Source organism: Mus caroli, chromosome 8 (genome assembly GCF_900094665.2).
Source record: "Mus caroli chromosome 8, CAROLI_EIJ_v1.1, whole genome shotgun sequence".
NCBI lineage: Eukaryota > Metazoa > Chordata > Mammalia > Rodentia > Muridae > Mus > Mus caroli.
In genome coordinates, this window is record NC_034577.1 from 42,842,997 (window position 1) to 42,869,944 (window position 26,948).

Consider the following 26,948-nt stretch of genomic DNA (forward strand, 5'->3'; position numbering starts at 1 on the left):
GGTTATGGCCTCTTGTGCATCTCTTCAGCCAGATAACTCTTTAAGTTATAATGGTAACTCTTTAAGATGAGGATAAGCAAGCAAAATAATGAAACCTTCAGCCACTTGTTTGCCCCTGAGCCCTTAGAGCTGGAAGAGGAGAGCCTGAAAGATTTTACTGTCCTGCAGAGTCATGCATCCAAATACAGGCTTTAGACATTCATAAATTTGATTTCACATTTGATAATGACAGTGAGAGGTATCAAACCCAGAGCCAAACCCCAGGCAATGCTGATGTAGGAACTGGGATATAGATCAATCAGAAACTAACCTATTTGGGGTCACACCAAAGCCAGAAAACTTTGCTTTAACAAGGATTGCTGTTCTTGCTGAAGTCTCATGGTGAAGTAGGTAGAAGTCACACGTGCTCTTGACCCAGTAGGGTAATCTCACGGAATACCCCGAATAAGCACTGGAAATAGTGACTGTGATTATTCTGATTTCTGGATAACAGAGAAAAAGCAGGGCTAAGATGTTTCTCCAAATACAGGCCTTTTTTCCTTAACCGGTCTGATCGCCTTGAATGTCATCGAGTTCTGAGAACACTACAAATGAATAAATCACAATATTCCTTCCACGTGCATCCCATTACATCCCAGCAGCCAATCAAATCTCTGGTGCTACCCATTACACTGCAGGCAATTCTGATTTTCTCTGCTCCAAGTGAAAACAGGAAAACTCCCTCACAGCCTTCTGTTTAAAGCTATGGTTTCCAGAGGAGCACAGAGATACTGAATTAAGTAGGAATGATGTAGTCTTAGCCTTCAGTATAATTTGGTCTGAAGCTTCCATGCAAGACTCAACTTCCCAAGCTTCAAATTTCTGGCTCCTATAAAGGAGAGCTCAGAGGTCCTTTTCCTATCTCTAAGATGAAAATTATTTCATGTCTACACCTAATTTCCAAAAACAATAGACCACCAAACTTCAGGCTTCCTGGATTGTTTAAGATGAATATATGAGAACACATTAGGCTCTCATTGTCCCCCTTAGGTGTCTAAGAAATAGATTGCCAGTAGTAATTAGCATGTACAAAAGAAAGTCATGGATGATAGATCTGATTAGACACAAATAAACCTGAGAGGTCACCTCTCAACTCAAGTCCTGGGAAGTCTTTAAGAAAAATCACAATGATGTATTTTTGGGTTTTAGACTTTACATCCTTATACATCTGCAATGGTGTTCTTAAGAGTTTCCATTTCATTTTTATATATTCAAATCTAATTAACTTAAAGTAGTTATAAAGGAAGAAAGGAAGGATGGCTAACACATGATCACCCAGTGCTGATGATTTAAAAAATTTGAGGTAGGTGTGTTTACCTATTTGAGCATGTGTGTGTGTGTATGTGTCTGTATCTGTGTTTGTGTGTGTGTTCATCAACCCTGCATGGTTGAGACTGGGAACAGGGCTGAACCATCTTCCCTGCGATGCCTCTGGCTCTTCTTTCTTGAGTCTCAGGAGAGCCCCAGCTGTTGTCTAGAATCCACTGCACCCACAGTTCCACTTCTATAACTTAGCCTTGCCCTTGCATCACCCCCGAGCACATTCCAGCTGGCTTGATTGTGGAGCTTTTGTAAAACTGAACAGGTTGAGCAAAGCCATAGTTGTGAAATCTCAGGAGGAGCAAACCTGCCTGAGAAGCCTTACCCAATCAGCTACTGTGTGCTTACTCTATGAACAGCATGCTTGGCCTGTTCAGAACCACTCCAGTTACTCTGATAGGATGGTGTACTTGACACAACCACAGACTTATCTGACCAGAGATGGACTCTTGCCTGAGAAATACCTCTATAACATGGACCTGGAGGCCAGTGTGTGGAGTGCTACCTTGTTTAATGATTGACAGGGAGGGCCCCATCTGACAGTGTGTAGTGCCACACCCTGGGCAGGTAGGTATAGAGATATAAGAAAGCAGGCTGAGCAAGCTATGAGGAGGAAGTCAACAACAGTGTTCCTCCATGGCCTCTGCATCAGTTCCTATCTTCTTCAATTCCTGCCTTCATTTCCTTCAGTGTTGGACTGCGATGTGCACCTATAAGCAAAAATAAAGCCTTTTCTCTCCATGTGGCTTTTGATAATTGTGTTTTAGCCCAATAATAGAAACCCCAGTAAGACAGGTGGTTTTAATATTTCACATCTGTATTAACTGCTATTCATGGCTATGATCAGTGCTATGTCATATGAAATACATGGGTTGCCTGAGATAGATTTAATGAGTAAGCTCCATACACTTACAGATTCCAACAGCAACAGGACAGGTGAGTGGGACTTGGGCTTTGCAGTCCAATGCATCTAACCTGCATGTCAAATTGGTAATTACCTTGAACATTAGACTACAGCCTAAAGCCCTAAGACACCACATGCAGCCCTTCACATTGATCATAGAACCCCTGACACGATACGCATTAGCCTCTCAGACTTATGAGAGAGTGTGTAAGACAACACAGGGAGAATTAATTGTAGATGCCAAGAACGTCTTCAGCAGTGACTTCGCTGCAGAATGCTTGAATATCTTTACTCAAGCAGAATTTGCCAAGTTGATTATAAATGTGGCATATCTTACCTCTTAATACATCTTACAATTCACACCTAATGGTTCCACGGGAGCCCGTAAACCGGAGTAAATCATAAAATTCATTTTGCTTTGCATCAATTCATTCATCCGTGCACCAACTAATCACCCCATTTCAAAATTCAATAAACCTAAATACCTGGATTTATGATGCTTTGTCGGAATCTACTGGGGAATTCTGACAAAGTGGAATTGGAAGTCTATGGCAACGTAAAGGCAAGCACCTAGTTGAAAACAATTAAAAAGGCTCGGCAGCAATAATTATATCCACAGTGTTAGCAAATAAAATAAATTAAAACAGATTTAATTTCTGCTCAGGGAGATGGGGGGAAACACAGAAAAGCCTTAATGTAGTCACTTAACACACTGGAGTTGTTTGGGAGCGAAACTTGAAAGTGATTGTGAATTGGTTTTGTAGTATTAACTGTTCTTAATTGCAAATAAAAATATACGCACAGGTGTATTTTTAAGAATTTATTGGTTGAGTACATTGTCTAATGGTCATGGCAGTAGTTGCGCCTCAGTATAAAAATTTCAACGGTGAAGACAATTTCAGGGAATGTTTGTATAAAGCCAACTTATCGCTGCAATATTCATACAGAACACGGGATAAAATCCTCCACTTTATAAGCAACTTGCAGTGTGATTCATGCAAAGTAGTAACACGGTTTCTTGCTCAGTCATATAAGTCATCAGTCACCTTGTCCAGTTAACACTAGCTTTTGATTGATAGCTGTGCTATTGAAAAGAAGGTAGCTATGAAGTGCAAGGTCTGTGTGTCTGAACACACACACATACACACAATACACAGAAACACACACATACACATTTACATTCACCCACATGCTCACAAAGGTACATAAACATACAAACAAACACACATATGCATTAGTACATATACTTGGACATCTACATATATAATTCTACACACACACACACACACACACGCACGCACATGCACACACATATATGTACACACACATATATACACACACATATATGTACACACACACATATATNACACACACACACACACACACACACACACACACACACACACACACGCTGCATGAATCTGTAGAAACTCACAACGTTTTATTCACTTAGTGAGCCAGGGAGCAAAAAGTAAAGTGCCCTTATTTTAGTTCAAAATAAAACTCGCTTAGCAGCTTTGAACAGAAGAGGTTCGCAGCTGTTTTATTCATAGTCTCTAAGTATGTTTAAATCGATTTTTTTCCACTAATAAGCATAATGGCTGACTTACAGTTGACTCTTGTTGCTTGCTTATTTGATTGATTATTTGTTGTTGTTGTTGTTGTTGTTTTGTTTTGTCTTTGCAGCAATTCCAAAAGAAGATAACCTGCACAAAACTGTTAGGAATGTTTTATAAAAAACAGAATGAAAGGCCAGATGAGCCATACATTTTTCTTTAAAAAGGTTTGAAAAGGTATCTGATTGTTAGCCTCACCATAGGTCTACATGGTCCTGTTGCCCCTTTAATTAAATTCTTAGAAGTAATCAGATGCAAAATGACAAATGGCAAGAAGAGAACACACCAGTGCTGAATAATTTTATCATTTATACCTATAACTGTCAATCCACGAAGGGCTATTTTTTATATGTCAACTAAATCATAAGAGTTGGTACCTTTTTCTGTGATTCATGCTGGCCCTGCTCTGTGATTTACTGCTAAATTATTTCCCTTCTCTTTCAGGGAAAAAAATTTTATCTCCTTTTAGTGATTAATCTCTCTGGTTTGAATGAGCAAAGCTTTTCAGATGAGTGAATACCACAATTTCATTGAGTATAAATTTCTTCAGTATGATTTTTTATACATATGTTTTTTAAATATGCTCAGAAAGGATAATTATTTATTTCAAGGTTTATATTCCTATTACAAATACCATTGCATACTTCAGTTATGGGTTCAGGACTTCCTTTCAGAAACAGGTTGTCTCTACTTTGTTGGGACATTCTGACAATAGTTGTTGACTATGAAAATTCATAATTACAGATTCTTGTACAAAGCAAATAATCTTGGCATGAATGAGGTGGACTGCAGAACATTTTAATTCTAAGTATTCTGGAGAAAAGTGCCAAGTAATCTTGTTGTGTTTATAATAAGTGTATTTATATGGGTACAGGTGAGTATACGTGTATTTGTAGATATGTATTTATGTGTGTGTTTGTGTGTGTCTGTATGTATATCTCTATGCATGCATATGTGTATATGTGGATGGTATGTATGTGTATGCATGTGTATATATGGGGGCATGTGGGTATATGTTTCTGTGTATGTATGTATATATGTATGTATGCATGTGTCTGTATATGGGTATGTATATTAGTCTGTGTGTATGTGTATGTATATGAGTGGATGTGTGTATGTGGGTGCATGTGTATATTTGTTTAAGTATGTTAAGTATGTATCTGTATGTTAATGTGCATATATAAGTATATGTATGTGTAGGGGTATATGTATGTATGCACATATGTGTGTAAGTATGAATTTGCATGTTAATCTGTATATATGAGTGTAGGTGTGTATGTGGGTATGTGTATTTGTGTATGTTTCCATATATGTATGTATATGTGCAAAAGTATGTATCTGTTTATCAATGTGTGTTCATCTGTATGCGTATGTGTGTATGAGGGGAAGGAGCTGTGTATATGTTTTGGTATGTGTGTATATATGTGAGTATAGGTATGTATATATGTGTGTATGAAGGCACAAGCCTCTGTGTGTGTGTGTCTGTCTGTTGCTCTCGCTATAAATAACTAACACATCAGTCCCTGAATTTTAGTTTTATGAACAAGTTAAGCAGATGTTTCCAGCTGCTTTAATGAGCCGATCAACTAGACTGTCTTGCTGCTTTGTGTGCCTGGGAATCCCATTTCCTTTCACATTGCCAAATTCAATGCGCATGAGACAATCTTTCCAAAAGAATCACAACTACTTTTCCCTCATCACGGCCCCACCCCTACATCTGCACTACCGAGTCCTGACAGGGTATTTTACACCAGCCTATTATTTCGAATATCTAAGTGCCCGTGTTCGCTGCATAAGCAATCATGTTACCTTAGTGTTGTAAGTAAAGTCTCTTAACCTTTCCTAAGGATAACCACTGATAAGAAGAAAGACACATGGTAGCCATCCAACCTTCACTGGGAAACGCTGCTTCCCCACGGATGTGTCCTTTTCTCCTCCTTTTCACAGTTTGCTCTCTTGTTAGTAAAGGGATAGAAGCAAGGTCCCAGGAAGAGTGAATGCTTAGGCCTGGCATTGGAGGAGCATGCCTTAAGTGCTTTTCCTTTCAACTCACCAATCCGAGTCTCCTTCTGTTTCCCCAGAGTTAGAAATATTGTCCAAACCGAAACAACAACAGCAGCAACAAATACACAAACAATACAAAGCAACACCAAAAATGCAGACATAAGAAAGTATCTACCCTACGTATAGAACCATGCTCAATAAATATTACTTTGCTTCCATTGCCTTGTAATTAATTAAAGGACCTTGTAAAGAGATAATCTAGACATAGATGACTTTACTATTTGGAGGAGTGTAAGGTTACTCTTAATTGTCAACTGGTTAGGGTCCCTACTCATCCAGGAGAAAAGCTTTTCAAACACCCTAAAGGGTTATCTAGATTGCTGAGGGGGATTAGACATGTTTCCTCTGTAAATGAGATTGTTCCATGGGTCCTGGACTGAATAAAAGAGAAAAAAATGAGGTGAGCATCCACTGTTCTTCACTTCCTGACCAGATAGAATGAGGCACACTGCCTTGATGTTCCGCCTTCAGGACCTCCTTGATGTGGTGAATTATACCCTGGAACTATGAGCCAAAATACTCCAGTCTCTCCCTCCCCCTCTCCCTCCCTCCCCTTCTCCTCTTCTTCTCCCTCTCCCCTCCCCTCCCTCTTTCTTCCTTCCTTCCTTCCTTCCTTCCTTCCTTCCTTCCTTCCTTCCTTCCTTTCTTTCTTTCTTTCTTTCTTTCTTTCTTTCTTTCTTTCTTTNCTTCCTTCCTTCCTTTCTTTCTTCCTTTCTTTCTTTTTTTCCTTTTTTATTAGATATTTTCTTTATTTACATTTCAAATGTTATCCCCTTTCCAGTTCTCCTTCTGAAAGCCCCCTCCCCTTATTCCCTCTCCCTTCCCCCTGCTCTCGCTAACCCACCCACTCCCACTTCCTGGCCCTGGCATTTCCCTAAGCTGGGGCATAGAACCTTCACAGGACCAAGGGCCTCTCCTACCATTGATGACTGACTAGGCCATCCTCTGCTGCATATGCAGCTAGAGTCATGAGTCCTACCATGTGTACTCTTTGGTTGGTGGTTTAGTCCCAGGGAGCTCAGGAGGGTATTGGTTAGTTCATATTGTTGTTCCTCCTAGGGGGTTGCAAACCCCTTCAGTTCTTTGGGTCCTTTCTCTAGCTCCTTCATTGGGGAACCTTTGCTCAGTCCAATGGAAGACTGTGAGCATCCACTTCTGTATTTGTCAGGCACTGGCAGAGCCTCTCAGGAGACAGCTATATCAGGCTCCTGTCAGCAAGCTCTTCTTAGCATCTACAATAGTCTGGGTTTGGTGGTTGTCTATGGGATGGATCCCCAGGTGGGGCAGTCTCTGGATGGTCATTCCTTCAGTCTCTGCTCTACACCTTGTCTTTGTAACTCCTTCCATGGGTCTTGACTTTCTTTAAGTTGCTTTTGCCATAGCAACAACAAGACAAATAATTAATATAGAATTTCCAGTTGATTCAAACGCTTCCAAATTTCAAACTTAATCATAAGAATGATCAATTGGATTTAAGTAGGTAAGTGTTAGAAATCAATTTGGTAAAACAAAACAAAACAAAAAAACAACTAACCAACCAAACAAGCAAACAAGAAACCATTGTGGCTTCAAATTTTCTGATGAATTTTGCTCTATCTACAAAGTTATTTGTAAGTCTGAAATTCTTCACAATAAATTTGCCTGGAATGAGGATTCTGCAAATCAGCTCTCATATCTCACACAAGCAATAAGGACTGTGGGGAGCAGTGTGCCATGTGTTGCTTTGAAGTGTTTCCATCTGCCCTTTAGCACCCAGGGATGCTATCCTACAAACTGGGCAGTGGATATAGAATTTAACAACATAAAGCTTATATTTGGTGAATAGAGGTCAATAGAAAGCAGAAAACTGAACAGAAAGAGAGAATTTCATATCTCTTTACTTTGAGGCCATTTGTTCAGCTAGCAGGACTCAGAGTTCCCAAGATAAATGCAGTCCTGTGAACGGAGGAACCGAGATGGAAACAGAAAGGATAATCCGTTTTGTTTTGTTTCCCAGAAAACTGTCTAGAAACTTTGTTGCCTTGTGTCATCTTGTTCAATAGTTGAAGACATGCACTTAAATCCTGACTGATGCAGTTTTTCTTGTCTGCACTGCACACACTCATGGGGACATAGGCACATACTCTTGTCACTAGCTCTCCCAGTAAGGAAAAAAAATATTGTTTCCCATTGTCCATTTTACAACAGGAAATGTTGAAGTCAGATGCTCAGTGGACCACAGTGACATTTATGGGTCAAGATGCACATTCAAATGCAAGTTGATTTTCACAGTAGGAGACGTCACACACAATGACACCTACTAGCAAAACCCTAAGGGCTAACTCTGAACAAGATCAAAAAACATTTTTAACCACAGACTACAGCAGAGGAATTGATTTCTATCAGGAGAAAAACTTGTCTTTTTTTGAGTCTGAAGACATTGCTTGTATAAAAGTTATGGATCTTTTTTTTTATTCTCTCCTAGTTATTATCAATGTCAAAGTTTAATATAATTTCTGAAATAAACAGAGCCTGAAAAGAAACTTACAGAAAGGCTTAGACGTGGTGGAAGAAACTTTACCTGAATGAATAAATTCATCATCCTGTTTATATTTGGACTAATAATGGAAGCATTCTTTACTCGGACTACAGAATTAGGACAATTCAGGGTTGTGTGTGAGGGCGATGACTAGGTTGAAACCACCATCTCTTGTATAGTTTCTAATCTTTTCATCATATGTTTCCCACCCTCTTACAAATAAGAGTGTAGTGGGTAGCTAGATTTTGTGTTGTTGGAGTTTCTGTGAGTTCATCGATGTCATTCACAGAAGCACCACACACAGCCGTATATAGGAAGCACTCAAAACCACACACAGCCGTATACAGGAAGCACTCAAAACCACACACAGCCGTATACAGGAAGCACTCAAAACCACACACAGCCGTATACAGGAAGCACTCAAAACCACACACAGCTGTATACAGGAAGCACTCAAAACAGGCTTGCTAGTGTCATTCATATCTTGGGTGCTTTATACACAGAGTGAAAGACATTTGTGCATTCACAATACGCCAGTAATTCTTTAAGTGAATCAGAGTGTATATGAGCATGCACAGATCTGGTGAAAATTTGTCTAATGTTGGCATCTTTCTGCTTGGAAATGCCTCGGTTCCATCAGATATGGTACTAAGGGCTCAAACATAAACATCCAACGTTATGTTGAAGAGACAAAGGCTACAAAGGGATTTCTGACACGAAATAACTCGGGACTAGGTCTCTCAGCTGTACTCAAAGGAATGAGCCTGAATCCCAAATAACTCTAGGCTGATGGATTCACACTGACTACTGCAGACAGGTGATCAGGGGTACTCACTGTTCAGATATGGGCACATTTCCCTCACTGTGGAAAGATAGAGATAAAAAAAAAAAAAACAGTTGGATGGAGGTTTTTCTAAGACTTTGTATACAAAATGCTATTGAAAATAATTCTAAGAAAGCAGTGTTTGAGTAAGACTGTGCAGCTGTGTGTGAGAAGAACAAAGAGAAAGGACTGCTTTTTAGTTCTGAAAAAAGTTGGTGTTATCCTTTCGGCAAAGCTAATTTTGATCAAATGGAAATCACTGTATGCCTCACAGATTAGTCATTAGAGTGTGGGATTAAATAGTTTCACTACAATGCAAAAAGGCACCAAATAACCAGTAAATAATAGTCATTTTCAGAAACAGCTGCCCTAATGTCTTTGTACTAATATGGGTAATGGTCATCCCCGCTTCAATCGGTGTGCTCCCTCCATTATATGGCTATGAAATGGCTTAATGGAATTTTATTTCAGAAGCCCATACACTTGCTAATTTCCTGTGACAGGGCATATTTCTAAAACTCATTCCGTATGTAGACTCTAAGCTTATCTCTCTTGGAGTTAGGAGGCCCAGAGGAGAATATAATCTCTTAGACAGTAGGGAACAGATCACTTTTTTTTAATAAAGGACACAACCATTCACTTAATGAATGGAACAATGTAAAAAAGAAAATCATGTTCACAAAAAAAAAGAAAAGAAAAGAAATCTGATTCGTTGTACATAGAGGGGCATTTCTCTGAAATGAATATTTGTGGGCAATATTTTAGAGTAAAAAGTATCTGCCTGGAATTTGTGATTTTTAATTTTAAAAAGGCATACTGTTCTTAAAGAAAGGTTAACATGGGATTTACCAAGTAATATCATTGGAGGTGACAACATGTGAAATGAAAGAATTACTCCAAGAATGTGGCTGCATTAATTCTGCAGAACAGCCCTTCCCTTTAAGCTTTCCAAGGGCAGGTATATGGTACCTTGTAATGAACTTGTAAATCTTTTATTATGGGGAGCCATCCTTGTTTCTCCTATCTGTAAACTTTGGTAACATCTACTACAGTACTTTCCACATAATTGGGCTCAATAAATGTTTATTGACAAAATAAAGAAGACTATAGGGAACTCCTGCCCTTTAAATTATGTTTTTTTTTTAAGCCTGAAATATAAAGTTCTGTCTGAGGGAAAATGTTTTTAGTGCTACTCACTGAGGGAAAAAAAAGAAAATTTCTAGCTCAGCGACAGTCAAGCAACACTGCTTAAATCATGAACTAAGATGGTTTCTAAAGCTCCCTTCTCCAATAAGGGATTTCCACAAAGAAAATGTCCGACTAAGAACTTCAGAGTGATCTTCAAATGTGGAACGTTAGACTCTTGTCCCCTGGTATGGATCCTGTCAGGGTGTCTGTCTGGGGGACACATTGCTGGGATTTGAACCATTTTGCTGTGCCCAGGTGCTGACTTCAAAACTACAGATGTTCAAGTCATTGTGTATTGTTGCGCCCACAAAGATGAGTAAAACTAGCTCACCAGAGCCTGACAAAGAGCACAGTGACTCAGAAAAAAAAAGCATGCATTCTGATTCGACTAGGGAGATTTGTCATCTGGCATCCTGAGCCCTTGCCCATACAAAACCACCCTCTCTTTGCTAAATGTCAAAGCAATACAGACAGGTATTACTAATACCCTGGGAACAACATTTTCAAAGCTGCAATTACACTTGTTTCTTTACAAACACCCACTCGAAAACACCCACCAGAAAGGTACCCTGATTACATTTACTCTTTTCTGACATGGGTAATCTCTGAAGATTTTTTAAAAACATTTTAGGAAAGAAGTTGATTTATTGATCATACACTGTTTTCTCAGCAATGGGGCCTACAGCAACATCAGGGGCTACAACAACACAACAATGTCAACATTTTATTCCTACAGAGGGTGGGACAGATTAGGAGTTGGGTTTATGTGGCATTGGTGACTGTTTAATGCCTGTTTGCTTGGGATTAAGGTTCTTGTACAACATCTCGACCCATGAATGTTCCCTATACAATGGTGAGCATGCCAATTCTTAAACTGTCTGAGGTATTTCAAGCTATGTCAGAGGAAATTGTAAAACATTGTTTAGTTGCCGAGAGTTGAAAGTGGGATTAAACATTGAAGTATAATAAAGCTGAGGAGTAGAAGCAACATATGAAGACATTGATTAATGAATAAACTGAGAAGGCAAGGCGTGATCCTATTGAGGTGATTTTCAGCAACGCCCATTTGAGTCTAAAGTTTCACTTAAAATTAATAATCTGTGGCCACCTAACATTTGTCCAGGATGACAATAATATCCTGATTAAATGAATAGATTTTCTATTGCTAAATAAATGATTTCTACAAAACACTGAAAACTCGAGGAACGTATTGAAATCCTATATACTTTTTTATTTTCTCACATCATTTTGAATGGGTATCTTTAAAGTTAAAAAAGCGAAAATAAAATAGAAATGGCTATTACTCTTTCTCCAAAGAGGAAAGGGAATTATACCCTTGACTTTGATCCTTCTGTTTCTTAATCTTAAAATATCCATCACTGAGGAGCTGGCACAATGGCTCATTGGGTAAGAGTGTTTACAGCTAAGCCTACAGACCGGAGTTCAACTCCTAGGAACTACAGAGTAGAAGGCAAGAATCTGAATATATATATATATATATATATATATATATATATATATATATATATATATATATATATGTGTGTGTGTGTGTGTGTGTGTGTGTGTGTGTGTGTGTGTGTGTGTTTGTAAAGGGAGAGATTTGTGTGTATGTATATATGTAATAAAAATTAAATAAGAAAATACCATGGCAGTCTTTACAGAGTGAAGAAGCCCGGCATGTGTTAAGTGACCTGTGTCACCATCTAGCCTTCAGTGCACAGTGTCCATTTCAATGACTTTAGTGGTTGTAGTCAACACCTTTCATGTGTGTCACATCATCACATTCATTTTAGTTAAAAGCACACTTCTCACATCTGTGCACAAGTAGGTTCTCTGGAGATAATTTAAATGAATATGATGTGAAAAATGTTATATTAAAACCTATAGAACTTATTTTCCTCATGTGTTTGAGGGGATGAAGGCTGGGGGGAGTTGAAAAGCAAGATGTTTTTAGAGGAGACATGAATATTGATGGGCTTAAAGCCCAACTAGTCCATGTGTCAACTGTTGGTGATAAGTGTGGACTTTAGCTTCAACTCCTGCCACCACACCGATCTCCCACACAACTTTGGATCACACACAGAAACTGGAGTAGGTGAAAGATAGGCAGTCATACAACCATGCTGAAGTATGAACCCATGTAAAGTCAAACAGGAGCTATAGGAGGAATACAGTTCACTCAGGGTCAAAAACTGCCCACAGTTACCCCAGTTCCTCTTCTAATAATACTACCTATTATGGTCAGGATTTGAAGAGCCATCCATCCATTCCCACCTCCTAACCACACTCCTCATAAGGTTTGTAGATTATTAGCCACTGGTGTTATAAGAGTTAATTGTAATTTGGGGGCATGCACCATTTCAATTTCTTTAGCCCATTGATGAGTTCTCACACCTAGATGGGGTATTTTGTGGTGGCACCTAACTAAAGGAACGGGGCCATGGGGGTCAGACTGGAAGACTTGTCTTAAAAGAATGTACCTTGCTTGCTAAGCCTTTCTCTCCTCTCTCTCAGAGTGTCATGAACACTACTTGAAACTTATAGTGAATCAAAAGAAATCTCTCCTTTAAGTTGTTATAATGAAAAACTGACCACATGATGGCCAATATCTGTGCCCATGCTAGGCAATGTTAATTACTTTGAGGGCTTAGCCTATTTGATTTTTACAAAGACACTGTGAAGGAAGCATTCTTGGGCAGTTCAGGATCCTATAGTTATAGACTGATGACCAGGAACAGCAGTGCCTGGGAACAGGTAAAGAAACAAATTCTTGGGCTCAACCTCAGACCAAATGAAGAGTGAGAAAATCTGATAGTGGGTCCAGGAATCCTTTAACACATGTCCCAAGATGCTGATGCAGAATGCAGGTCTAAAGCAAGACTTATGAGAGCTATTATAGTCTAGGTGTATGGGCAGAGCACTGCCTACACAGCTGGAGTTTGGAATCAGATGACTTGATTTGAATCTGCTCCCCTAGTGAGCACAATGCATTGTCCTTTCAGATTCCTTATCTTTAGAAGCTATAGCTTTTATGTGAAGATAAATCAAGTTACTATGTATGGTACTTAGTGTCTGCACATATTCAGGATATTTTTATTAGCTCTTCATCCTCTTCCAGTCTCCACTTTTACAACGTTATGTGTCAGCATTGCTGAGTTCTATATATTGTCCTGTACACATTCCATTTTGCTGCTTGGCCTAGCCAAGTAACTTCTAGTTTGCCTATATTACTTGTTCTTGTTCTAGTTTATATTTACCTTCTACCAGAAAAATGTCTACTTCCTTCAAACCCAGCAGAGAATCAATCTCTACTAGGAACATTCCTAAAATCTCTTCCTTCACTCAGGAAGAGATTCTTAATTATTTTTATCTTTGCTCGCCTTCTAACCACTTTGTTGTTACACTCCTAATTCAGTATTATCCTTGTTTCAAATCTACCTCCTAGTGTTGAGAAAGACTTTTCTAGGCTGTACACCTATCTTTCTGACCACTGCATCTGTCAACCTTCCACCCCATCCCTGGCAACACTACATAGTACAGTTAGTAACTTAGCAGAGATTTAGTTACTTCATGTTACTTTATTAAAAGCAAAAGCAAATCCATTTTCCTTAAATGTGTGTCATGGTTGATCACTGGATTTGTCCGTAACTCCTCGTGTGACTCTCTTCCTCCACCTTCTCTCACAACTTCTGTCTACTTCCAGGTACAATGACATAAACTTTTACATAGGACTGCTGATCCATCTCCACCAGCCATGAGTCCCTAGACTCTGCCATGCCACTTTAACTGCCCTCTCCTGATTCACCTTTCCCAGAGTCTGGCTGCAATAAAGGATGACAGCATAATCTCAGAAGACGGGAGGCAGCCTTGGTGCACGGGTTATGTTTACAAGCATGCTGTTGAGCAGGGCAAAACTACACTGACCCCAGGCCACCCCTACCCTTACTCAGTTCTTTCTCCTTCCAGAGACTCCAAAGAATGCTTCTCCAGTGATACCTCTGCTATCACAGAGTCTCTCCTCCCTAGGACAATCCTATGCCTGACTCTAACTCAAGAAGAGTTCCATCTCTCAGGAAATGGAGAGAACAGCTCCACCCAGAAGCACAATTTCTCACCTACAGATTTGGCAGTGTTTAACTCCCCCAAGACCTTGGGTAAAGCATGTGTGTGTTCCCCATGACCTTGGGTAAAGCATCCTGTGTTCCCCAGGCCCAATTGGCCAGTTCTAAAAGTTTGCATGAGGAAGTCAGTCTTGTCTGCCTCAAGACTGCCCACAGGTTCCAAATAAAAGACTGCTGACAAGGGTATCAAAACCATGAATGTATAAAAGGTTGAGGGAACACATTTGTCAATATTAACAAAATTTAAGTTAAAAGTTCTCCCTAAGTCACCCTGGGACCTCAGTCAAGTTACTTTAAGTTAGAAAGTTCAAGACACCCAGGATTGACACAAAATGTGCACATCTATGACATAGAAGGGTCACAGGAGCAATTGTCTTAACAACAAACTGAGTCAGTTTGCACATACATTTTCTGAATAGGATTATTGATTTTGACTTATTGATTATTGATATTGATTATTGATTTTGACTGCTTGTAGTCACAAACTTAAGGGAAGAGAATATGGGAACCTGTGTTGGAGGAAAATGGGCTGTTAACAAACATGAGATTACTACTGCAAAGGGAAACTTGGAGTATAGCATCCGGCAGGTTAGCAAGGCTCCTGAATTGGAAGATAGAAACCAACCTTGGCATGTGGTATGATATTGACGAGGACTTTCGACTTGACAGTTTATTAAAATGTCTTTTTGTTAATTGGGGCAGTTGGTTTAACTTGTGCTTCGCTTCTGAAGCCTTTGGAAAGCCTTGCGTGCATTGGCTGATTCAGTCCTAGCAACCCTCAAGCTTCATCATTGTTAAATGGTTTTCCTAGGAAGGGGTTGTGTCCTTTGTGAATGCTGTACAAATGCCATTTTTCCTATGAGGTTCTGTGAGACACAGTGTGTCAGCATGCTCCCTCATGTTACATTTCACATTTGTAGATAAATTTGCAAGCTCTGGTTAGCACGGATGTAGTATTTACTCACAATCTGACCATATTTTAAATACATGAGTGGAAATATTTTTAAAATATGTAGAAAATGACCTGCTTTATAATTTTATTTCAACTACGAAAAGCAAAACAAACAAACAAACAAACAACAACAAAAGAAGACAAATCCATAAATATCTAGAGTTCTCTAAAACAAAATTTCATGTATATTTCTTTCTCATAGAGACTAAGCAATTAAGGCTGAAGATGTGGCTCAGAGGCTGACACTTGCCTAGAATGCAGTCTCATATCCATCGCTGCATTAACTAATGGGAAACATTTTCTTCATGTCTAGTCATTGACAAAAATGTCTCAAACCTTTATCATTCTAAGGTAGAGGTAATGTTTTGTTTACATGGTGGGAAATTGTACTGCAAAAAGAATAAGCCTAGTTAACTTCGTTTTGAAGTTTCCTAAGTAGAAAGGACATTACATAATAAATGAATAATACTGCCTATTGTGCATAGTTGAAAAGCAAAACCAGCATTCATTCATTCATTCATTCACTCACTCAATAATGGCCAACTGAAATTCTCAGGCTTTTCAAAGCTGAGTAATTTTAATGGCAAAGGCTTTCATAACAAGAGGAACAAAAAGCTGCTGTTCCTAACACTTGTTGTAAGTATGTGAGTAATGAGAGATTTATTTGTTTATTTGTTTATTTACTAAAAAATTTTCCAGTTCAATGTTAGATCTTTCTGGTTATAAAATCATGTCATACAACCATGACTCCCCAGAAAATTGACTTGTAAACTGCTTATAGTTGCTGACTTTTATTTACCTTATGTCATAATCCTGGCCGCCTATGGAGACAAGACTTTCTGACTGGATTTCGTGTGCGTCTTTTCCTTCTCTCCATCTTCTCTACTGTTTTGTCTGGCTGGGAGTTTTTGCACATGAGTTGATATTATCAAACCAAATTGCTCTTATCCTGCCCAGTATCTGCTCAGTCTCCTATAAATTGAGAACAAAAATAAAAATACTTTCTTCTAAGGAGGTAGAAGATAAGTCCCTGTTGCTCAAGACACTGTGTATGGATGGGTGTCAAACACAGCAGAACTGAGCTGGCTCTGACTGACCCAAAGGCCTCCTAGCAGAGTATTAGCATTCATGGTACCAGAAAGCATCTTGCAAACTTCCAAAAGAAGGAAGTAACTAACAGTGTTATCTAGCTATGACAACTATGAACTACAGCAAGGACCAGCATGGCACAATAATCCTAAGGATGAAGTGATGGTATATGTTCCTTGATAGTGACCAATAGCTCTGTGATGGAACTAAGAAGGCCCACTTAACTGGAAACCCAGTTAATTGGTACTGGAATGCTGGCCAACTACCTTGCAGCTAATGAAATCTTGGATTGTAAAGGAAAACCCACGACGTCTACTTTACTAACCTCTCATAATCTCTGATTACATTCTAAATATTTGCCTTTCTACTTAGAGCTAGGTATAGGTTTTACTGCTCATGAAGGAAACTTCTCTTTGTATCATAGATGCAGACCATTGTAGAAAACCTCAAGTGATAAAAACTCAAGAGTTCTGGAGCTCACTACCAACTGATTCAACTATAAAATGACTCATACCTAAGACTCAGGGTTATTGAGTAAGGGGGGCGGGGGCACAAAAAGACTGTAAGAGCCAGAAGTCCTGGGAGTTTGCTGTGAAATTGTATCTCCTGGAAATTTAAGGGAAACTATACCCAGTAAAATCAAATTAACAAAGCTGCTTAAATATAACCTAAATAAGGATGGCAATGATGTACATACTAAAGTGAACAAGAGATGAGGGGTTAGGGCTTGCTTAAAAGACCTAACTGCCACACAAAGAAATAAAAGCAACCAGCAAATGCTGAGAACAGGGGCAATTGTCTTCCCCAGAGAAAAAGCACAGGAGTCAGTTATCCAATATTAAATGGTCAGCCCTGAAAACATAGATATTGAAGTAACAGACACATTGAGAAGGTTAAGTTTATATATTTACATATAATGTATATGAGGGGTTAGAAGGAGAAAAAGAAAGGGATATTGATATAATAATATTTTAATAATAATCTCAAAAAATAAAAGTTATAAGAAGCCAAAACTATAGAATGGGGAAAAAAAAGAGAAGGCATCTTCAACAAATGGTGGTGGTCTAACTGGATGTTCACATGTAGAAGAATGCAAATAGATCTATGTCTATCACCCTGAATGATACTCAAGTCCAAGTGGATCAAAGACCTCAATCTAAGATCAGATACAATAAATCTGATAGAAGAGAAACATGTGGAAGAGCCTTGAATGCACTGGCACAAGAGATAACTTTCTTCATAGAACATCAACATTGCAAGCATAAGATTAATTAACAATTGATATATGGAACCTGATGAAACTGAAAAGCTTCTGTAAGGCAAAGGATGTGGTTGAAAGAACAAAATGGAAAAAGATTTTCATCAACTTACATATGAAAGATTCAAAATATATGAAGAACTCAAGAAACTAAACATCAACAAACCAAATTATCCAATTTAAAATTGGGTTACAGATCTAAATAGAGTATTTTCAACAAAGGAATCTCTAGTGGCCAAGAAGCATTTAAAGAAATGTTCAACATCCTTAGTCATCAAAAAAATGGGAATCAAAATGACTCTGAGTTTCTATTAGGCATCCATCAGAACGGCTAATATCAAAAAGTCAAACAACAGCACATGCTGTTGAGGAACAAGGGGAGCGCTTCTCCAGAGCTAGTGGGAGTACAAACTTGTACAACAATTTTGGAAATCAGTTTGACTGTTTCTTAGAAGATTGGTAGACCTACCTCAAAATCCAGCTATACCACTACTGGGCACACACCCAATAGATGCTCCAACATATCACAAGGACATTTGCTCAACTATGTTCATAGCAGCTTTATTCATAATAGTCAGAAAATTGGAACAACCCAGATGTCCCTCAACTATGAATAAAGAAAATGTGGTATATTTACACAGTGGGGTATTCAATAGAGTATTACTCAGCCATGAAAATCTGCAGGCAAATAGATGAAACTAGAAAAGATAATCCCGAGTGAGGAAACCCAAACATGGTATGTACTCACTTGTAAGTGAATATTAGCCAAAAAGTACAGTATAACCCTGCTATAATCCACAGACCCAAAGAAGCTAAGTAGCAAGGAGGGCCCAAGGGGGGTATGCTTGAATCTCACTGAGAAGGGGAAATAGATTAGACATCAGGAGTGGATGGATGGAGGAATCTGTGTGTGGGAGGGGTGGGATGGAAGCAGGAAGAATGAGGTGAGGGAAGAACATGGGGAGAGAGTTCAGGGAAAGACGATTGGTTTGAGGGTGAAACTCTGGGACAGGTTAGAAATCTAGGACAATGGAAACACCCTGGAATCTCTGAGGGTGACCCTAACTAGGTTTCCTAGCCACGGGGGATATGGAGTCTGAACCAGCTATCTCCTGTAACCAGTCAAGACTAACTATCCAGGGACTGAAACACCAACCCTGTTACAAAACCTTAGACTCACAATTTGTCCTGTCTACAAGACGTGCAGGGGTATAAAAAGATGGAGCAGAATTTGAAGGAAGGGCCAATCGATGACTGGCCCAGTTTGAGACCCATGTCATAAGAGTGAGCTCACCTCTGACGCTATTAATGTCATTCTGCTATACTTGCATAACTGTCGTCAGAGAGGCTCCACCCAGCAACTGATGGAAACTGATGTAGAGATCCACAGTCAAATACTAACTGGGGCTTGAGGAATCCTATGGAGGAGGGGGATGGATTAAAAGACCCAGAGGTGTCAAGGACACTACAAGAAACCCCAGAGAATCAACCAAATGTGCCCATAGGGGCTCAGAGAGACTAAACTGTTGACCAGAGAGAACTTATGGGATGGACCTAGGTCCTCTGCACATATGTAACAGTTGTACAGCTGGGTCTTCATGTAGAATACCTAAAACAGGAGCAAGGGCCATTTTGGGCTACATTGCCTCCCTTTTGATCCCTTTCCCCTAACTGGGCTGCCTCAGTAGCCTCAATAGATGATGCGCCTTGTCTTACTGCAACTTGATATGCCAAGGCTGGTATCCATGGGAGGCCTCCCCTCTTCTGAGGAGAAAGGGAGGAGGGGTGGTTGGAGGGTGTGAGAGGGAGGAACTAGGAGGACAGAGGAGGAAAGGGAAGCTGTGATCAGGATATAAAGTAAATAAATAATTAATTAAAAAAAAAGAAAAGTTATAAAATTAAAACAACAACAACCAAAACAAAACAACAACCCAAAAAACTGGCAACACTTCTCATAGCTCCACATGCAGGGGCAATTACCTCTGGAAAATCAGAAAGACAGTAAGAAAACAGTCAATTTATCTTCTAGCTCACACTTCAGATTTAAAGGACCCTGATTTCCATAGGCTCTCTGCACATGGTACAGTATTTATCATCATGAACAATGGGCATACTTATTCATAATTTTAGGGAAAGAAAAAGAGACGGTTGAATCAGTTTGCACAAAGTTCAGCTACCTTCCTAGAGAGCTTTAGCTCAGGAAGGTCGTTTAATCAGGACACAGGTTAATTTCACAAGTGTCACATAGAATGGCTACATCTAAAACATGCTATGGCAAGAGATTGTAGCTAGGTGTGAGACTAGTGCTTTGCCTGGGATTTTCATGAGTGAAATTATTTACAACAATGAAATACATTTCCAAAAGGAAAGTGATTAAATGTGATCATGAGCAATTTACCAGGTAAAATTCTGTCGTCTTAGTCCAATCAGCCAGGAGAGTCAGACAATGATTTGTGCACTGAGTTTCCTTCTTCCTGTACTCTACATTGAACTAACCACATAAATAATGCAGAAGAGAATATTTAAATTCTCTAGACACTCTCCCATTTTATTCTCAACATAGAGCCTGAGATTTATGTATTATTTATAGTACTATAACATATGCTCTATTTAATGTAATTTAGACCCAATAATATACTTGATCAAATGTTTTAATTTGACATACTTTATGAAATTATATAGTCTTAAAGTGAATTAAATCACCTCTTACATGGGTCCCTTCAGGAGGGAGGTGAGCTGTTATCAGAATGATTCAGTTCTAATAAAAAAAATAGCTTGAAAAACTATCAGTTTAATTGAATTTCCACCTATGACAGAGAATCTAATCATGAGTATATTTCAAACACTATCAAAACGTGTACTTTGTTTGCTTGTTAAATGTGCTTGCCTCTAAAGATCTTTATGTAAGAGTAAATGCATTTTCTATTCTAATCCTTTGAAGGTTTATAATTTAGTACTGAGATAGACTATAATAAATCTAAACCAAAATAATACACAAGATTATAGTTTTATATTTCCGTGGGATTTATGTTATTTGCAAATTTCTTTGCTAGATAATACTAACATATTATCAGTATTCTCTCCCTCTTTTTTGATGATTTATATAAAAATCTTCCTGGAAAAAAATTCTACTCAAATAGCATTAAGTACGTAATAGTAAATACATATTGCATGTTGTATATAATACATGCTATATATTTAATTTTATTTATAACATTAAATGCATAGTATATATTATGACATGTGTGTTTTAAATAAATAAAGCAAATTTATATTTTTAGGCAAATATATACTGGTCACCCTACACATAAGGCTCAGGGAACATTTCAGGGGATGAAAAGATTGTAAAAACCAGAGGACCAGGGCATCTACTGTGACATTGTGTCTTCTATATATGAAAGGGAATGTGCATACATGAAATTTTAACGATATGGCTATCTAAATAGGGCCTACCCAATGGCAACAGCAATTTTCCCCATGCATGGGGAAAATCTCACAAGGCCCCACTTCTAGGTGAAGGACGACATGTAAGGAATGATTGCTACTAAGAGGTGAGAGAATACATCTCTTCCAGTGATAAGGAACCCAGCTAGTTACATAATATCAAGTAGCCAGCCCTAAAACATACCCATCACTAAATGGATCATCCACTGTCTATATTTGTATAGCAAACATACTTGAAGAGGAAGTAGCAATGAATTTGAGAGAATTCTGGGGGTGGGGACCCAAGATAAATAACCATGTGAGGAATAATGTAAATATAGTATTTATACATAAAATTCTCAAAAAAGGACTTGTGGTCATAATTTAACAAAGGATGTTGATGATTTTCTTACTATTATACTTTTATTAGTTATTATTATTGTATTTATTATTAAGTGATTACATGATTACATAGTACCCTTATTTTATTCTTCATTAATTTCTTCTGGGATGAAGCTGCTTGATAAGGTGCCCTGGGCCTGGGTGTTTACACCCTCTCAGAACCTCTCTGAACCCCAGAACTCATTAGTAGACAGCTAATGAGTTTGGCTGTGGAGTTCAGCAAAATGCAAACCAGAAAGTTTCCCCACCTCTTCAGTGCATGTGAACAAGCAGAAGAGACACATAGAGAAGCCAGTAGGGTATTCAGGTAGCCAAACCCTGCTGCCTCAAGTTCTCCATGCGTGGAATGCCTCCTCTCTCTCTGAGAAGCCCTTGTCTCTGATTTTCAGGTCTTACTTCAAAACTACCTTCACGAAGGACTTTTCTGACTTCCTCCAGAGTGTTTGTTTGTTTGGTTGGTTGGTTTGTTGGTTGTGTTTTTTTTTTTTCCATAAACTCCTTATTCTCACCAAACTCTTGCTTCCTTTGACACAGCTGTAATAGATTTACATATTTTATTGTCTATTTTCTTCAGCGAGTCTGTTTTACTCAGCAACAAGTACCATCAACCCACTCCATACTTTTGAGGAAAGCAGAGAAATGCTGCCCGAGTGGGTGTATGAAATGAACCTTAAAACACTGAGTCTGAGACCAAGAGTAAAGGGAAATGGACCGAGAATAACATAGACAGTTTCCTTTAGATTGGGATTCAGGAGAAGCAAAGAACACAGAGGTAGCTATGTATTGGAATTCTTATAAAACAGAAAGCAAAGAGTGCAGGTTATTTCAGGATCTGAATTAGGGCTGATGCGTTTGCAGATCATAAAACAAGAATGTTAAAGTTCTAGCTGGTCATTTAAGACTTCTTTATTAAAGAAAAATAAAAGCATATTCAAGAGTTATAAATAGGGAGGAAAATAACTTGTAGAGGACTCTGGCCGCGGTATGTTGAGGATCTTGGGAAAGCAGAGGCAGATCCAAATATAGCCAGAATAGCTCCGAAGTTTGAAAATGTTGTGAAGAGAACTGTTTGGATCTTACATCACCTCCCCTACCTCAGCTTTAAAATATTTTCATGTACATGAGCTATCTTGAGGGTGCAAATGCAAAAACGTAGCTGTATCATGTATAACGTGAAAGTCAACAATAATTCCATATGCTTATTTATGATTTGCCAACCAAACTTGCAAGGTATAGGTTTCAATATGGAGTTTCCATTCACATTTCATGTTGGTTTACGTGCCCACCGCACTCTGTCTTTCTCCCCCACCATTCCTCATTTCTGTTTCCTCTTGTCTGCACCACTCCACCCTTAGCCCACTACTGTTTTTTGGTTTTGCTTTATTTTGTTTCCCATGAGATCCTAGTTTTCTGGACTTCTATCTTTTCCCATTTGATATATAGGCTGAACATGGAGCCTAGAATTCACCTATAAGAATGTATATACCCCGTTTTTCTGTGCCTCAATTAGATAGCTTAAAGAAGTGTTTTCCAGTTTTATCCACTTTCCTGCAAACCACACAGTTTCATTTTACTATGATTTTTATGTGTTTGTCTTTGACTGCAATTGGTTATAGAAAGTCAAACATGGAAATCCCATTTGTGGTATGACACTGATTGCACATTCTTTTAGGGTTCTGAAACAGTTTTGGGTTTCTGAGCAGGGTTGCTCAACCTGTAGGCAATGTTGTTACTCCACTACAAGTTTGGATTGATGTAGTCTATGAGAGAAAAACTAGATGTAGCGAGATATAGATGTAGGTTGTAGGACTTGTAAACAGGCTGGATAGTGGGAACTGAAGGATTAAACTTGTGATAAGAATGTCTACTTTTTGAATAATTGAGTGCATGTATTCTCAGGAACTGGTAGAGGAGTATTGGAGGAAGAACCAATTCCTTCAACAGTTTGGGCATAGATTGGTAAATTTTAAGTTCCTATAGAGATCCTCAAAAAGATAGTAAAGATGCAATCATGAGTCAGAAGTTCAGATATCAGAGTAGAAGATAACGATTGTGATTGATAGGAGCCAGGTGATACAGACAGCAAAGGGCACAGATGTCTTTTCTCAGCACTAAATAATAAGACAGAGTTTTGGGATGCTTCCACACAGAGCAGGGCGAGGAGATGACATAAACCCATGAAATACCTGATGAGGAAAAATACCAGAGAGGAAAAATACAAGATCAGAAGAGATGAAATAAAAATTAGGAGACAAGATTGTATTAGGGAAGCCAAGATCAAAAGGCTTTCAGGAGGAAAGCATTACCAGAGAGATGGCTCAAAGAAAATACAAATTAAACACTCCACTTGGAGTCATGGTCTGGATGCAGTGTTACCTGTGGGAAAAGCTTTTGTGGATAACAGGAGTAAAACAAAACAATGTCCTGGCTTCCTTGTGCACGATTAGCTGAATACTAGTTGGTAGAAATTAAAATTGTTTTAATTGTAACCTAGTTATGAACTTTTATATTTAGTGCCTCACACTGAGAAAGAGGTTAATGAAATTTTAGTAATGAAATGGATTATCCATTCTGGATCAAGCTTTGCTTTGTGGAGGTGGAAATGAGATCAACAAACAAAAAGCTTGACAGTTTTGCAATCACCTAGTAAGTCTAAACCAGAATTCGGATGCCTTCTTCTCATCATGGTACCCAGGCTTTTGCCTCCTGAACCTTATCCCACCTTGTATGTATTCTTTGTCAGTCTGTCTTTAGAGATAAAATACCGATGACAACGTATGCCACTTTGCATCTCATTTTAATAGCTTTAATATAGAAATTTAAGTCCAACTTAAAAGAATTTTAGGCTAAAATTACCAGAAAAAAACAGTGGTAGCTCACAACAAAATTATAGGGAAAGACAGCAACACCTCATACATCGCTCTTCAAGAGAACAGAGTACTATGGTCCCTCCAGAAATATACTGAAAATTAGTCTGTGACTAACAAACCTGAACCCCCCCCTCTGTGTGTGCATGTGCCTGTGTGTGTGTGTGTGTGTGTGTATGCATGTCTGTGTATGTGTATAGGCCAGAGGAAAACAGGTATTTTCCTTGACCATTCTCCAAGTAACTATTTTTTTAATGTTATTATATTAACTAATTTGTGTGTTTATTTATTTGTACATTCACTAGTTTAGTGGCATGGCGGGGAGGGGGGAAGCGGAGCACACGTGCCTGTAATAGTCAAAGAGCTATTTGCAGGAATCATTTCTTCTTTTCTACCTTGTGGGTCCTGGAGATCAAACTCAGGTTTCCGACTATGCAGCAAGTGTCCTTGTACACTGAGACATTTCGCTGGGCCACCTTCTTTTTGAGACCAAGTCTCTCATTGGATGCTGGAATCATTGTTTTGACCTGACAAATTAAACAGCAGGCCCCTGGGATCTGCTTCTGTCTGCCCGGCCCCTGCTAAGAACTGGAGTTATGGCCTATGCTAGCACACACAGTTGTTAAGTAGGTGCAAGAGATCTGAATTCAGACACCCATACCCGGATTCAGTGCCTATCTACCCACCAAGCCCTTTCCCCAGCTCTAAGGTCTGAACTGTGGTATACGATAGTTTTCTGCCTATGATATTTCCATATTTCCCTATGATTTTTATTATCAAACTTTCCAAGCTCAACCAGCTTGAGTTGAACCAGGGTAGTCAACTAGGAAAGGGAAGTAGTTGATCTTAAGTCATTCATATAGATTTCTCCACTAGTTTTACCTCCACACGCATGCAAAAAATATAATTGGAGAAAAATGTTTATCCCTAATGCTGAAACAACAATGCAGAACTAATAACATTCATGGTGTGTAACTGTGAAAATCAGGCTTGCATATCTGTGTCTCCACAAGAGAAAAAGATGTACAAATGGGATTCTAAAGACATGGAGTACACCTCCATCTTTTTATGCAGTCAAACACTTAATATTTGCTTGTTAAAATTATACTAAAATACATTGTTACAGTACAATATTATACATATTTACCATCTTGCCGGTGTCTAATTAATGTTCATTCCCCAATTGTGACTTGCAGTAATAACCATAAGTTTGCAAATCCTATTTGTGCGAAGAAATTTAAAGTATATTGCTAAGTTCTGAAACAATAGAAAATGCCATATAAAACATTCATATTTATTACTACCTAGAAGCCACAATTCTTCCAATATAACTCATTTTCCAAACTGCAAGGAAATGGTTCATGTTATAAAATATGAATGATTACTTTAAAAAAGCTATGTCTTCCACACAAAGCGCCAGCCTTATATCTTACGATTTCAAAAGGGCATTCTATCTGCTCTTTGATTTGATAATATTTCTAGGAAATAATTTCAATTCAAATGAACCTGGATTCAGGCAAGTGCATCAGGACACAGAGGCCCCGATTTGGAGTTTAGTTTGTAAGGCACCAGAGAAGTATTTAGGGACCATAAGTCATTATCATCAAATAAATTTAATCTGAGGACCTTCTGTGTCTGTAACATTGAAGTAGGTACTGGAGTGATTTATGGGGCAGCATTAAAGATATTGAATCTGCTTCCATTTCAACTTTGGCAAAGGGCTCAGGAGCAATTTGGATTTGAGAAGACTTGATGGTAACCAAAAAAAAATGTGAGGGGTCCTGATTACCAATTCTATATAATTTCTAATAATTATATTTTAACAAAAAGCATAACAAAAATTAGTAAGTGTGGTCAGAGAGTGTGTATTGACCTCAGAATAATTTGTGGTCCAAGCATTCATCTGTGGTCTTATCTCTCATTTCCCAAAAGAGCACTTCTAAGATTTGTTCAAGGGAAGATTTCACAGAAAATCTGCCAGAAGGAAAGGCAGCCTACGTTACCAACTTTTTGAAACATGGCCTATGAAATGCTGCCTTCTTGGGATTCCACAATGCGTAGCAGCATAACAAGGCTTATGAGAAGCCCCTCATAAAACAAAGTTGATTGTTACTAGTGCTGTTCTCTAACCAAGCTAACCAGCACCCTTTTGACCAGAATGGCACAATGTGCCCAATGGCACAATTGTGGCATTTATATCTTGGTGGTAACCAACAGCTATCTAACTGGACTTAAGATCCTCTCCATATAAGGAAAATCTTTTTTTTTATTAGGTATTTTCCTCATTTACATTTCCAATGCTATCCCAAAAGTCCCCCATACCCACCCCCCTACTCCCCTACCCACCCACTCCCCCTTTTT

The 26,948-nt window shown here is 38.7% G+C and overlaps 1 protein-coding gene across 1 annotated transcript in view; it reads right to left on the reverse strand.

Annotated features, from left to right (window-relative positions):
• Tenm3 (teneurin transmembrane protein 3) overlaps positions 1–26,948 on the reverse strand; it is a 1,292,348-nt gene that overhangs the window by 1,031,290 nt on the left and 234,110 nt on the right. The window lies entirely within an intron of this gene.